The sequence below is a fragment of the Mus musculus genome, chromosome 16, assembly GCF_000001635.26.
Source record: "Mus musculus strain C57BL/6J chromosome 16, GRCm38.p6 C57BL/6J".
NCBI lineage: Eukaryota > Metazoa > Chordata > Mammalia > Rodentia > Muridae > Mus > Mus musculus.
Window position 1 is genome coordinate 24,514,076 of NC_000082.6, and position 14,341 is coordinate 24,528,416.

At 43.1% G+C, this 14,341-nt stretch overlaps 1 protein-coding gene across 7 annotated transcripts in view; it reads left to right on the forward strand.

Moving 5' to 3' along the window:
* Positions 1 to 14,341, forward strand: part of Lpp (LIM domain containing preferred translocation partner in lipoma) — a 599,229-nt gene that overhangs the window by 120,726 nt on the left and 464,162 nt on the right. The window lies entirely within an intron of this gene.

Below are 14,341 nucleotides of genomic sequence, written 5' to 3' on the forward strand. Positions count from 1 at the left end.
TGAATTTCTGAGTTCGATGGTCTTTGTTGAGGTCTACAGAGTCTAGTGATACTTTTTAGTGTGCTTTATGCATCAGATATATATCAGCGTGTATGTTTTAAGGTCATATACCTGCGTATTCTCTACCTTCACAGGAGTCTGTATATCCTACACCCCTTCTTCCACTTCACACAAGTTTAGAAATGAAGCTTTTGTGGCAAGGGTAGCGTAGAGGACAATGAAGGATTTTCCTCTCTTTGGCTTACATTCTTCTGTTTCTTCAGATTGGATGATACCGGTTACTTTTGGAAACCTTGAAAATATCCTTAAGTTAGATTACGGTGATGTTAGTACAAGTCTCTGACTTTATTTTGTATATGAATTACATCTCAGTATCATTATGAAGAAATTTAGTCTGCCCTTCAGTCAAAAGCTTTCCAAGTTCCTTTAGGGAATCAAAATAGGGTATATTGCCAAGTTTTTACCTCACCTTGATTTGTTTGGGGGCAAAGTTGTCTTGCATATTAACAATGATGAACAGAAATAAGAAAATGCTGATGAGATAATCAAATCCACCAAACCCCAAATCTATTTCTTCTTTACTTTGCACACAGTCTGTTTTTTGAGCCTTAAAAACTAATACTTCCTAAAATGTTGATTAATGAGCTATCCGATAAGAAATAACAGGGTACTGACAGCCCTGATTGTATAAATAGGCGTTTGGGATTGTGTTCATGGTTTGCTTGTCAGCACAAGAGAAGTGTGTGATTATGTTGAATGATGGTTAATTTTCTTATCCACCCATTTTAAAAATAAAGATATACAGCTGGAAGACAGGTGCCCTGGAGGTGAAAAGGAGCCCCGCAGCCGTGTTACTGAATCCAGAAGGGTTTAGAAGGAGCACATTCCGGTTTAAGTGTGTTAGCATTTGTATCCTGGGTGGATTCTGGTCATGCTTTGGAGTTGGAGAATGCTCCTTCCTGGTCCTTTACACAGAATGTTTGATTTACTCTTTCTTGCTTTGGGGTGAGTCTAGACAGCGGCTGCTCCTCTTCCTCATCGGTCCTTGCCTCATCCTTGTGGACGTGCTTGGAGGCAAGAGAGGACTTGCCTTTCCACCTTTGCAAGTGTGCCCTTTGTACACTAACAGTCCTCTTTGATTAAGTATCCAGTGAAACCAATTCACATGAACTCCAATTAAACTTTAATGAACAAGTGGGTGTATTAATATCAGCTGAGTAATGTAGGCAGCACAGATTCCAGTAAGTGACTCACTTCTCTGTGCAGCTCATTGCCCATGCACCGTTAGAGTTACTAGAAAGCTTCCAGCTATATTTGAGTGGATCTGGTCTGGGTCTTGAAATTCTAGCAACCCTCAGGGCTTGTTATTCATCTAGTGACAAAACCACAGTTATCCAGACCTCTGTTTTCAAAGCAAGTTTGGGGATGGGAGTCTTGTTCACATCGACCAGTTAGGCTTTCCGTGGAGCAGTGCCCGTTAGGACTTTCTTTTTGCCTTCTTCTTGTGACTGCTCCCACTCCTTCAGTGGCAATTCTTTTCCTCCTCCAAACCTAAAAGCACATGGTCTGAATTAGCGTCCTAGTGGCTCACTTCCATCTGCATCTGCTGCTCTGCTTCAGTAGATGAGTTCTCATGGCTACACCCCAGACAGTATGATGATCTTGGAATGGTGTACCTTTGTGGGTACAGCCCTGTGTGGGCTTGAGACTGAGGATTATATCTTCTTCGTGGGAAAGATGATGGTCAATGTGTCTTAGGGTTCCTGCTGCTGCCGTCAAAGATCATGACCACAAAGCAAGTTGGGAAAGGGAAGGATTTATTTGATTTACACTTCCTTCCTTCCTTCCTTCCTTCCTTCCTTCCTTCATCACTGAAGGAAGTCAGGACAGGAAATCAAACAGGGTAGGGACCTGGAGGCAGGAGCTAATGAAGAGGCCATAGATGGGTGCCACATACTAGATTGCTTACCCTGCTTGCCTAGCTCGTAGAACCCAGGACTGCCAGTCCAGGGATGGCACCATCCACATCGGGCTGGGTCCTCCGGATCAGTCACTGATTAAGAAGAGTCTTACAGCTGGACCTTATGGAGGCATCTTCTCCATTGAAATTTCCCTCTTTCAGATACTTCATTTGTGTGTCAGGTTGGCATGAAATTAGCCAGCACAAAATATAAGAGACCTGGCACATAAGATCTCAGTAAATGTTTGTTAACTTGGCTGAATGGAAGAGGGCTGGAAAGGATGATTTGGAAATGAATGGACTTAGTCATTGATAATTCAGGAGGTCTCAGTCCTGTCGACATTGGACTTACATTAGATTTAGAATGTCTGTGTGACCTCAGAGTGACAGAGGACAGAAACTTGGAAGAGGTGATTTGCAGGGAGCATTTAAAGAACAAATTCCAGAAACTGGCTGCACGTGAGAAGGTGAGGGGTTGGGATGGGGACAGGAAAGGATGTGGGAAGGCCATGCCAGGCTATCCAGGAGCAAGAGCAACAGTGGAAGCATGGAGGTATGAGGCAGTGATCATTCAGTGTGTGTTAGAGCAGGAGACATACTGAGAGTCCTGCATCTCACCAACAGTTGGCCACCAATCCTCATTCAAGTTCCATTTGCTGTTCTTTCTCTGTTCTTTTGTACTTACTGTAAACCAGTTAAAGCTGATGCAGATGCCAGGCAGAGAGGCACTGTAGAGAGGTCTTTAAGTCTTTCAGCTCAGTGGGCTTGCCAACATGGCAACCATTTGACGTTCTCCCAGGCATTCCCTCCACATTAAGGGGCTACATCTGTCCATCCTGCAGCCTGGAAGATAAGGGAGTATGCACTCCAAGTAGTCAGATGAGTCTCAAGGTTTGGAGTAAGGGACTGCCTTGCATTTGCCCTTCTACACAATCAAGTAACTCATGCCCCTTCCCTTCCTGTGGAGAACAGAGGGATCCCAATAGAAAGGGAAAGGCAGAGGGTAGGAGATGCTCTGATATTGCTTGGCTTCTTGCCCTCCTCACTCTCCAATGTCAATACAGTTCTTTAGGAGAAAAACAAAAAAACAACAGCAGTCTGGAACAGGAGGACAGGGCCAGTTTAGAAGTGAGGAAACTGGGGTGGTTTATCTGAGCAGAGACTGATGTCATTTGCTCTGTAATTTAGGCTGGCAAATCTATTGATGCAACCTCAAACGAAGGACACACTTAGATTGCTGAGACTTGAGCAAACAAATGTTATGTAACGATGTCAAGGTCTGTGGTGCAAGGATTAACCCCCAAGCAGAAATAAACACTCCTCTGTGCCAAAGGTGGGACGTAAGTCTTCAGTATCAAATCTGGGTCTCCCTCCCAAGTATCTTCTTAGAGTCTGTCATGGGGTAAGAAATCCAAGGAGAGGAGGCACTCTTTCCTTGGTACAGTGGGTGAGAGTATTTAAGAGAGTCCATGTTTGGAAGCTTGAGGGAAGCAGAGGGGCTTCTCCCATTAGAAACTGAGTAAAATGATGGTTTACATGGCGAATCATAAATTGCTTATAGAAAACCCAGGAGTGCCTATTCGATTCTCAAAATGTTAGCCAGTGGTTGATCCATTCTCTGTTTCTACATCGTTTGGGTGTAGACTACAATATTAGCATTTCGAAATTCTTCTTAGGTAATTCTGAAAATGTCCTGATTTTGAATTCACACTGAGTTACATAGTGCTTAATGTGTCTGAATGAGAAAGACACTCTGAGGGCGTGAGAAGGAGGAGAAGGCCGCAAAGGTCATGGGGAGGGTGTGGTCCCAGCTGGAGAGGAAGCTAGAGCAGGAACAGGGGAAGCAAGGAGGCTCTGCATCCCGACCAGACCTGCTGCTCTCTCACCCCTCTGCCCAGTGGCACACACGTTCGTGTGAGTGTGTGTGTATGTGTGTGTGTGTGTGTGTGTGAGACACACACCATGGCAGGAGACTGAGGACATAAGGACACTTGGCCTTAAGAGTGGTCCTGAGGCTCTTTCCATAGGCGTCAGTGTTTCCTTTATGAACCCACTGTTTCTTCTGACCTCAAGCCCTCAGCAAACTGCATGTCTCTGTACAATAAAGTAGGCCTTACATCTCAGGGACACCTTAGATTTTTGTCAGAATCAATTAATTCTTTATCAAAAAGTGCAGACCTGACAGATAGTGAGTTTAGGTGCTTTGGAAGCCATTGTCCCTGCCCTGGCACAGGACCCTCTCTGGTCTCTTTGTGCACACCATGTAGAGGTCTCATTGTAATTTGCAATGCCATTTTTCTTATTTGAAAACTGTAGAATTTCTCTTTCTTAGTGGGGAGCACAGCCTCAGTAAACTCTAATGAAAAAAATCTGTCAGGTAAAGGGGCAGGATCGCAGCACAGTCAGGCTCAGTGGCTCACACAGAGAGAGCAGCCAGACTGCAGGCGTCTGAAGTCCTCTGTGCTGAGGAGCTGACTGGCTCTCCCTTGGTGGTACCTTGGTCTTTAAGGGCTTTGGAATCTCTGTAACTGACATCCTTTCTAGATCATAGAATCTGTGCCTATGCTGGACATCCTCATTGGGGCTCATAGGACTCTTATGACAATAATAGGCCTTGTGAGTTCTTGACAAGAGCAACAGTCAGACCTCCTGAACAGCTTCTGTAGGGATGGGGTGTAAGGGGCCCAGGAGGGTGATTGATAGTGTGCAGGTTTCTGTTTTGAAGCAGAGTTGTTAGAACTTTAAGGAGAGAAGGGAATCAACGTTTTGGTGTCCTTTTAGAAAAAACAAACAAACAAACAAACAAGCAAAAAAAAATTCCTCCATGTCTGAGCAAAGTGAATGGACTTCGTACTCCAGAGGGAAGCAGGAAACAGAGTCAGGGCCCTCTCTGTCCCGCTGAGCTGTTGTACACTGCTCCATTACAGGTGGCAGTCAGCAGCAGCTTCTCTGTGAGTGGGTCACGTGACTCAGTCCTCGGGTGTTCTCTGCAAGCATTCCTTCCTCTTTGCTGTTTTAAACAACTTTGATTTTTGGCAAAGTGAGATCAACCCATCTTGGCAATTATGTTGCCTAGGCTTCTTTCAGAAAATTGACACAGGAGTACACCTGGACGCCAGTCCACCCAAAAGAAAAAGCTACACGTTATGTTCATTTGCTTTTGTTCTGTTTCCTGTACATGATATTGCTATTTTAATCTTCTATGTCATTTGATGTTCTTCAAAATGTATTTTAATTGCTGCGATGTTGCATTATGTATTGCATGCATTGTGATGCATCAGGATGTCACTTCCATTATAAGTAACAGCTCCCTGGAAGTCCCTTAAGCCCAGGTAGGGACACAGGACCATATTCTTACTGGAGGGGAATTTGAAGTATTTTACATCACCTCATGCAGTAGGCTGGAGCATAGCAGTATTTTTGTTAAAGAACTTGGTGAAGGATAGAGTTCATACATGTAGAACTGATATTGTAGAGAAAATTCATGATAAACCATGGTAGCCTATGCTGTTTTAATCAAGATAACATTAGTTAGAGAAAGAGTGACATATTTTATTTAGTCACCTTATGCAGGTGCCACATTAGATAAGCTCCCTTAGACCTTTGGAAAACCTTTCCTTTTCTCTTGTTTGGAAGTGGATGTCCATTGCTTTGCCCAAAGCTTGTGATTTTTGCAGCTGGGCAAATATATACAATTGTAGTTACTGTCCCTTTCAGTGGATGGCTTGTGACGAAGAGAGGCCTTTGAAAACAGTTTTTGTTTAGATGAGAGAGAACATCTACTATTGCATCCTAAGATGCAATGACTCCATCTCTTGTCTCCCTGCCTGTCTGTGTAGCAGCTTGTCTTTTTCATTTGCCTGAGGTACAGTCTTTTGGTCCTTGCTTGCTTGTCCACACATTTGTCTGTTCTCCCACCACCGAACCATCTTACTCATTTGTTTCCAGCCTACATCACTCATTTGTTTCCAGCCTTGTTTGTTATTTGTTTCTGTTGATTCACCTATTCATGTCTATGCAGGCTGATATCAACCATCAATTTCCAAGGCAAGGGGTGATGTTGAAAGGGTTATAAACCTTTGCATTTCACTTAGAGAATCCCAGGCATGAGGTCGTGAGAACCAGAGAGTGAAAAATGACAGTAAATGGGCCATTTTCTTTTGGGTCAAGATCTGAAGAGATGTTCAGAACTGACTGGATCACACATTCTATAAGGTTCATAGGATGTTCTTAAAAGAATGGATTTTTGCATAATATCATTCTAAATGACATTTTTAGCTAGCAAGCTATCATGGAGACAAGGAATAAACAAAAATTGTTTAGGTCACGTTGGGAAATTTGAAGAGATGTCCAAAGGCCATGTCTCCAAATGCATGGACTTATAAACTACATATTGTGGTATTTCAGGAGGTTAGATTCATGGTGATAGATGAAAGCTGGGCAAACCTGAAGGAGAGGATGACGGAGGCTATGTCCCTCCTGTAGCCGAGAAAGCTCATCACGTACTATTTAGTCTCCTCATCAGCCTTGTACTGCAGTTGGAATCACAGTTTTGGATGAGAAAGAGGAAACTCTGAGCAGCTGTCTGATTTGTCCAAGTTTACATGTCTCCTGTGTGGACCAGAGACTAGCTTGACTCTCAGGGAGCTATTTTCTGCAGTCAACAATACAGAATGCTTCAAAATCCTGAGCTGTGCATGTCTGTCAGCTCTCTGCTTCAAACCTTAGAACAATTCAACCTTGTAAAGGACCCTTCAGATAACACAGGTTTCAACCCCTTTTTTGGGAGGCAAGAGGGTTTTTATACAAACATGATAAAGACAGCTTGTAGCATGTGGACAGAAGTTCAAATGTATAAACATCACCCAGCATGGTAGCATTTTCTTTATTTCCTCTTTAACTTGACCCAAATCTAATTCCTTATGCTACCTGACCCCAAAGACATACTGGTGTTTTCCACAAGGTACATTCCAGGAAGGTGAACAGTCATAGAAAAGAAGAAAATTTCCTCAAAATTCAATGTGCTCTAGAAAGCCAAAAAATAGCTATTGTAATATCTTCTGCCAGGGCAGCTGTTATACCCACAAATGAGCCTGAAATAGGAATGGCTTCTGAAATCCCAGCACATTCATTTAGTTCTTAACTTTCCCATAGGTTTGAAGCTGCGCCTTTTTTTTTTCCTTTCTTTTTAATCATGCTAAACTGTGACTTTGCTAACAACACTCTATTCTGGGTAGGAATTCATTTTGGCATAATTAAGAACGAAGAAGGAAATGACAAAGATTCTCTGCTATAGAACACATCTTATGTGATTTCATTTCTGCATTTAGTTCTTATTTTATTCTTTAAACATTTAACTGCCTACTGTGTACCCTCCACTGTGTTATCTGGCAAGGACATACCAGAAGAGAGGTCAGTCAGCAAACTGTCTGCAAGGGATGACTTTCACCTTGGTGGTCCATATTGCCTGTATTGAGCTCCCAACTCTACTCTGAGACAGCGCTTAAAATGCTTGAGTTTCCAATAGACAGTACATAAGCAGTTATGTAGTCATATGTTCCAATACAATTTATTAAAAGAAAACATGGCATGGATTGGCTTCTGCTTGTGGACAGCACTTGCCTTCTGGTCCCTGATGGTGGTGTAGTGGCTTAGCATGAGCTGTCAGTTTGACACTGCCTAGAATCACCTGAAAAGTGTCTGAAGCGAGTATCAAGTTGACCTGTGGGCATGTGAGTGAGGGAGCAACATAATGGTAATGGTGGGGCAGGTGGCCCTGGGCTTTATAAGAAGGCAGATGGGGCATGAGCATGAACAGGAGATGGAGTGGAAAGATGAGCCAGAAAGGAGAGTTTCCTTCCCATGGATCCTTTATGCTTGCTGCCTCCAGACTCCTAACTTGAGATCGATTGTGCCTTGGAAATTTAAGTCAAATAAATAAATCCTTTTGCCCCTTAAGTTGCTTTTGCTCAGGGGTTTGTTACAGCAACAGAAATCAACCCAGAGTACAGATTTTGTCTGGCTTTAACATTATTTGGTACGTGATGGGTGCCTGATACGTGTTTATTTGAGTGTCTGTATTAATTACTACATGACTGAATGCATTGCAAGCCCTTCTTTGACCCATAAGCGCTCACAGGCAAATGGGAGGTGTAGGAAGCCTACGAGTGCGATTCATACACTTTAAGAAACCATAAAGGACCATGGGAGCAGAAAGAGGGCTGTGTGTGAGTTGGGAGAATTGTGCTCTTCATGAAATGGATCTGGAAGGTCACTAGGCAGAGACAGGAGAAACACATTGGAGGTGGAACAGCACTTGAAGGGGCAAAAGAGGTGACAGACCCTCGAATACAGAGCAGAGCAGAAGTGCTCTAATGTGAGATTCCTGGCTTGTCTGATCGTCACAGTCAGTTGCTATTAAAACTGGATTTTCCTTGTGCTCCTTACAGATTTGGGTTTTGTAAGGCAACATTAATATTTGTAAAAGAGTGTGATTTTGAGAAGATATGCCAGAACTGTTTCCCATTGGAAATAATGTAACTTTTCCAATAAACGGGATCAGTATTGAAAAATGGTGTCTAGACATGTAGCTAACTCCATCCTTTCTGTGCCATAGAATGGATGAGTGCCTTGGTAGAAATGTACCCTCATCTGTCTGCCTTCGTATGTTCCTTGAGATGTTGGGAGCTCTTGCAGCCATTTTATGATGAAGTAGCATACTGACCTACTAACCTAGACTTGCGTAGATTTGAACCATGGTGTCAAGTTTGATTTAGCTGCCAGATCTACTGCTTTTGGGTTCCTGGTTGGAAGACAAGTGAAGTGGAGAACTAATTAGAATGACAGTAGAAGTTGTATCTTCATACCTTACCTTCAATTAGGAGGTTAGTTTAATGCCTAGGTTTGTTTGTAGTGATCTCTGGAAGGGCTAGGGTACCTTTGAAGGTGGCAGTTGGGAGGGAATCCAGGCCTATGAGGTAGGCTGTCAGTTGTTTGGATTCAGTAACTCACTCACCAACAGAACTTGAGATATCCCGAGCATCCTTTGTTTTTTTCAGGTTCTATTGTCAGAAAAGTGAAAGTATTCCAGAAGCACAGATAGACAAAGGTGCTGTCTCTTAAACTTCCTTTAGAAAGTAGCTGAATTCCCAATTTTGGCTGAGACCTTTCTTAACAGCTCTTCTGATAGTTAAATGTCAGCAACTTCAAAAAGAAATGTCAGTAAATTATCACAGGAAGAAATTGCACATTTATTTAGGTGGAAATATTTTAATTGACCTTAAGTTTATAGCAAAATACCAAGACATTTCTCCCTTTTAATAAATTTTTTTTGTTGTTGTTGTTTCTATACTGTTCTGTGTTGGTTCCTGTTGGCATGATGACCACGATGACCAAAAGCAACTTGGTGAGGAAGGAGTTTTTTAAACATGCAGGTATTGTCCATCATAAAGTGATGCCAAGGACGGAGCTTGAAGCAGAGTCTGCCGAGTGTGAGTCAGCAGCCTGCTCTCAGGCTCAGGGTGGGTGCCATCCCATTCCTACACCTCCCAGATTGGTAGCCTATTGCCAGCTGGGAGCTAGCTCTCCTACATTAAGGAGCAATCATGAAAATGCCCCACAGACATCCCGACTGCCCATTTGTTGGAGGCTGTTCTTCTGTTCAGGTTCTCATTTCCCAAATGCATAAACTTGAAAACTAAGATAAACCATCATACAAACCTTAGGAGACAGAGGTTTTATTTTCCTTACACTATAGTTATTTATCAGGTCTTTGTTCCTTCTAATATATGGTGAGTTCTTTAAAGTAGAAACATTAAAAAATTTTATCTCCGAATCCCCACAAAAGTCTGGCTTTGCTGGCCTTGGAAAATATATTTACTTGAGGGAGTATGCTTAGAAATGGCCGGTTCTATCCTGGACCTATCCTTATTTTGCAGCTCTCAGCTCAGCAACAGTTTTTAGGGCATCTGACTTTGTGTCATGGTATTGTGGGTATCACCTGGTGTCAGGATTTACAAGTGAATAAAACAGATATGGTGTGGTGATTGCATGCTTGCAAACCTGGTGCCTCTGGAGGCAAGACCTGGAGGACTGAGTTCAAGGCCATATAGACTCTTTTTCAGACCAGCTGATCCAAACAATGAAAGGTATGATTGATTTGCCGGAGGGTGCTACAGTTTGGTGGAATTACTGGCAAATGCAATGTGTTACAGAAATTTGGACTAAGTTCTAATAATCTATGCCAGAGTGTGGAGACAGTTGATTTTGCCATGGGAATTAAGAGACTCTTCAGCAAAGAGCATTTGAAATGAATCTTACTGTGTTCTAGTCTATTTAGTATTGGTCTTGATTGTCAGTAAAAAAAGCAGTTACACATGAGTCCCTGAAGATTTCACAGTAGGGTGATTTCTGTGTGTGATAAGACAAGAGAGGCACATGTTTCCTGATGTTATTTGAAGGTTTCTCATGGTCCGCAGGACAGTGGCACGATCTGAGTGGGATGGACAGCAGTGGCAGTAGTGACACTGGAAAGAGTACCTTAGCTACAGATGTTCCTCCCTCCCAAGGATTTGCTTGTCCAGCCTCTGTTCGCCATGGTGTCATTCCATCACAGATTTCTCTGAGAGTTGGAGTTTTGGCTTTCAGGCCCACCAGTTCCGAATCTGACTCTGCTGTTTATTGTGTGGCGGAGGGTTGTTTATTATCCTTGTCAAGGATCAGTTTCCCTACGCTTGGAAATGGTGATAATGAGAAATGCCTCACAGAGTTGTGGGTTTCAAGGCAGGCATGATTCTGTCTAGAGTTTCTCTTGGTGTCAGGACGTGAGGTCAGATGGCTGCAGAGGCAGGCAAGGCTTGAAACATAAGGTACTTTGTTCAACGTAACCTTTCCTCCCTTCAAGGTGTTGAGGACAGGAAACATTTTGTTCTTCTTAGGTAATAGCACGTGTTCAGATGGTGCAGGACTAGCTCCTGGCTACATTCTCTGCTTGTGTGTGGTGAATGAGCTTCAAGGTGTGAGGGAAGTTCCATCTCTGAAAAGGTGAGGTAACTGGGCTGCCAGTTACTGCCACATAGGAGTCTTTTTTTTTTTTTTTTTTTTTTTTTTTGTGAGCTTCTATGTATGTCCTTTGTTTGAAAACAGAAGGTTGTCAAATTATTTAGATGCTTTGAAAACCCCCACAGGACACTTGGAAAACGCAACCTGTGATGTCCCTCAGTAAATTAAAAGATCCTCCAAGCAGCAGCAGGGTTTGTTCAAATTTCCTGCTGTCTACTCCCAGGAAGAACTCATGTGAGCGTCAGGCTTGGCCTGTGCTTCCCCAGTTGCGTCTTCTGTGTGTGTTTTAACTGTGCATGCTAGCTTAATGTGGAGTGGCACTATGAAAAAAATACACGTTCATCATCCTCTTGCTTTGTGGTAAAGGAATGCAAACTCTGTACCCTTCCCCTGTACTAGGAATTCCCTACATATGTCATGTAATTCTCACAGCAACCAAAGCGGTATCTCATTTCATGGATAGAGCCCATGGGAGTTCAGAGTCCTTCCAAGGCATGTGTACCAGTGGTTTTCAATCCATGTGGGTTGTTAGGATCATCAGAGTGTTCCTAAAATTGCTGCTGTCCAAACCCACTCTCAGAGTCATGAAAGCAGAGTGTCTCGGCTAGGACCCAGCTATGGCCACTCTGCACCTCTGTGCAGTGACTTACACATTGGAAGGGCTCACTAACCATTCACCTGAAGAACTGTATCGTTACTACATGGGGCTTGTGGTCTAGTGGGGGAGATAATGTATGCACACGTCTATTAGTAAGTAGCAGTAATGGTCAGAATTGTCTCAATAAGATATAAAATATTGTCTACCTCTAAAATGCTACTAGGATACGTTGTCTTGTACATTGATTGTGCTGTATGTTAATTTTAGTCATCTTTCTGTGTATGTGTGTGTTGTAAAAAGGGAAGGATGGAGGGAGGAAGGGAGAGAGATATTGGTTGATAGATTGGTGGATTTGGGCAATGGAGGTCATGCTCATATTACCTATTTGGATGTAGTTTTTCAGTGAGACAAATACAGATAATAAGCAGAGCATTCTAAGTGTTGTTAACCAGCCAACAGTTCACATGACAGCTTATTACCAAGAGTAGACATTTCTCCAGTGTACATGGAACTCAGATATTTTCTTGCTTATCTGGAAAAGCTTTCCATGTTACCCTGAACTCACCATGTACAGGAGTAGGTTTCCACCTTTACTCAGTCGATACACTCAAGATGGCTCGAGTTTATGTGAAACACCATGGGCTATGATGGAAGGTTGGCAAGCTGGAGCAAGGAATAACTATGGAAGTAACTGGAACTCAGCTCCATGCTCCGTAACTCAATTGAGTGACCCTGGTACAGGGATACCTTAGGGAGAATACCATGTCCTAAGAAAAAGAAAGGATCTGGAATGCTAGGGCTTAGCAGGGACTTGCAACAAGTTGCTTGTGAAACACCTGGTAGTTGATGGACATTGGTGGTAGTGTAGACAATCAATGCGTATATGGCCCAGGCAGTATACCAGTATTGATGCATATACCGCTGCTGTTGGGCAGTCCTTGGTTGTCTTGCAGTTGCTGGTGGATCCTGGTGGGTCATGGTGAAGCAGATAAGAGTCAGTGGTATGCACATTATTGTCGGAAACACATATGTAGATGGCTAGGTTGCTTTCCTTGGGGAGAGGAGAGAGTGGAAAGAGTCCACTGATAAACTGGATTGAGAGCCTGACCGTTCCCCCAGTGACTGACGGGTTCTCAGTATATCATTGTTCTTTCTGCACTTCTTTCGCTTCACAGATGGCAGAAGACAGTGAGTTTTGCCTCGTTTACTTCACAGTTCTCATAGGCTGATTGAGCACCTGGGAGAGCAGTTGATGAATGACAGCTTTGGTCCCAGGAAGATTATGATGAAGGCGGTGTGCGTGTGTGCTTTCCCTGGTGGACAGACTGACGATCTATGAGTTTTCTATTTAAATTTAGCCTGAAAGCTGAAAGGCCGTTGGAGGAAATGGGAGGTATCCAAGGTTGTATTTGGCTTGCTTTCTCATTCTCCAGAAATGGTCTCTTCTCTGTGTTTCAGAGATAAAAGTTGAATCAGTCTCAGTCACAGCTGAGTGTACAACCCACTGAAATGGGCTGATACTTTGTATCCGATTCATCTTCATGGCACATGCCATGGGGGAGGGAGATGGCCGTTTTGCAAATGGGCTGTTTGACAAAGGGGAAAAGTTGGGATTCGTTTACTGTAAATTGCAAGTAAGAAACAACAGAAAATTAAATATTAGAAGAACTTGGCTATCATGAAACCACATACTTTCACATCAGTAAAACGTGGAGTTCTGAGTTGAGTGAAATGCGAAACTTCTCGCCGACCACAGAGAGTAAAATGGAGTGCTTCTGTTTCATTATTAATACCATTGTCCTTATTTCTTTAAATGAGAATTGATAGCAACCATAACAGAATATTTTTTTCAAGAACAAATACAGGAGAGGAAAATAAACAAAACACACACACACACACACACACACACACTTTAGCACCACCAAATGCAGTTTTCAGAGAAGCATGACTTTTATCTGTTGCTAAGTCATGAGAGTCTAGGAAAAGGCTATGTGTCCGTTAAGACATAGCTTTGCCCAAAGGCTCCTTAATGCCCTCCATAGCCCTCAAGCTAGAAGATGACAATGGTACATTGTTCCAAGAAGGGCCATGCTATCCTGTGATGTTTATGAGGCAACAAACAGGTGGCCTGTGTTTCTTTATATCTGTATTAATGAGACACAGGCCAGGGATGCTTGGTGGCAGATGTATAAAAGGTTATAAAGCTTAAAAATAGTGGCCACTTCCCTGTCATAGAAGGATACTCATTTGCTGTTCTCTTATCCAGTGTTGTGAGAAGTTGACAGCGTGTGGTGGGTGTGGGGTGGTCAATAGATGTGGCTTTCCATCCTTCTACCTAGTTACTTAAACTTAGGCTGCTGCCCTATCTAGATGTTTGCTAGCTATTCTCAGGTAGTTAGAATTTGTAATTACTTCTCCTTTTTTTTTTTGCAAACTGCAAGAGGATTTTTATTCAAGAGTGCTCTTGGGCCCACGGTCATACACCACGCAGGGGTAGAGGACCGTGGCGCACCGAGTAGCTGGGTAAGGGGGTATTTAAAGGAAGACACCACAACTCAAGAAAGTGGGGAGGGCGTTGTTGGAAGATACTTCTTGACCTTTACTTGAGGAGGGTTTGGGATGTAATGCCAGTGGGGAGAGAAGCTGAGCAGAGTGGTCAGTTAGGTATGTATGGCTGAGTAGAGTTCCCTCCCCAAACCCTAACCAACCTAAGTGTAGAAAGG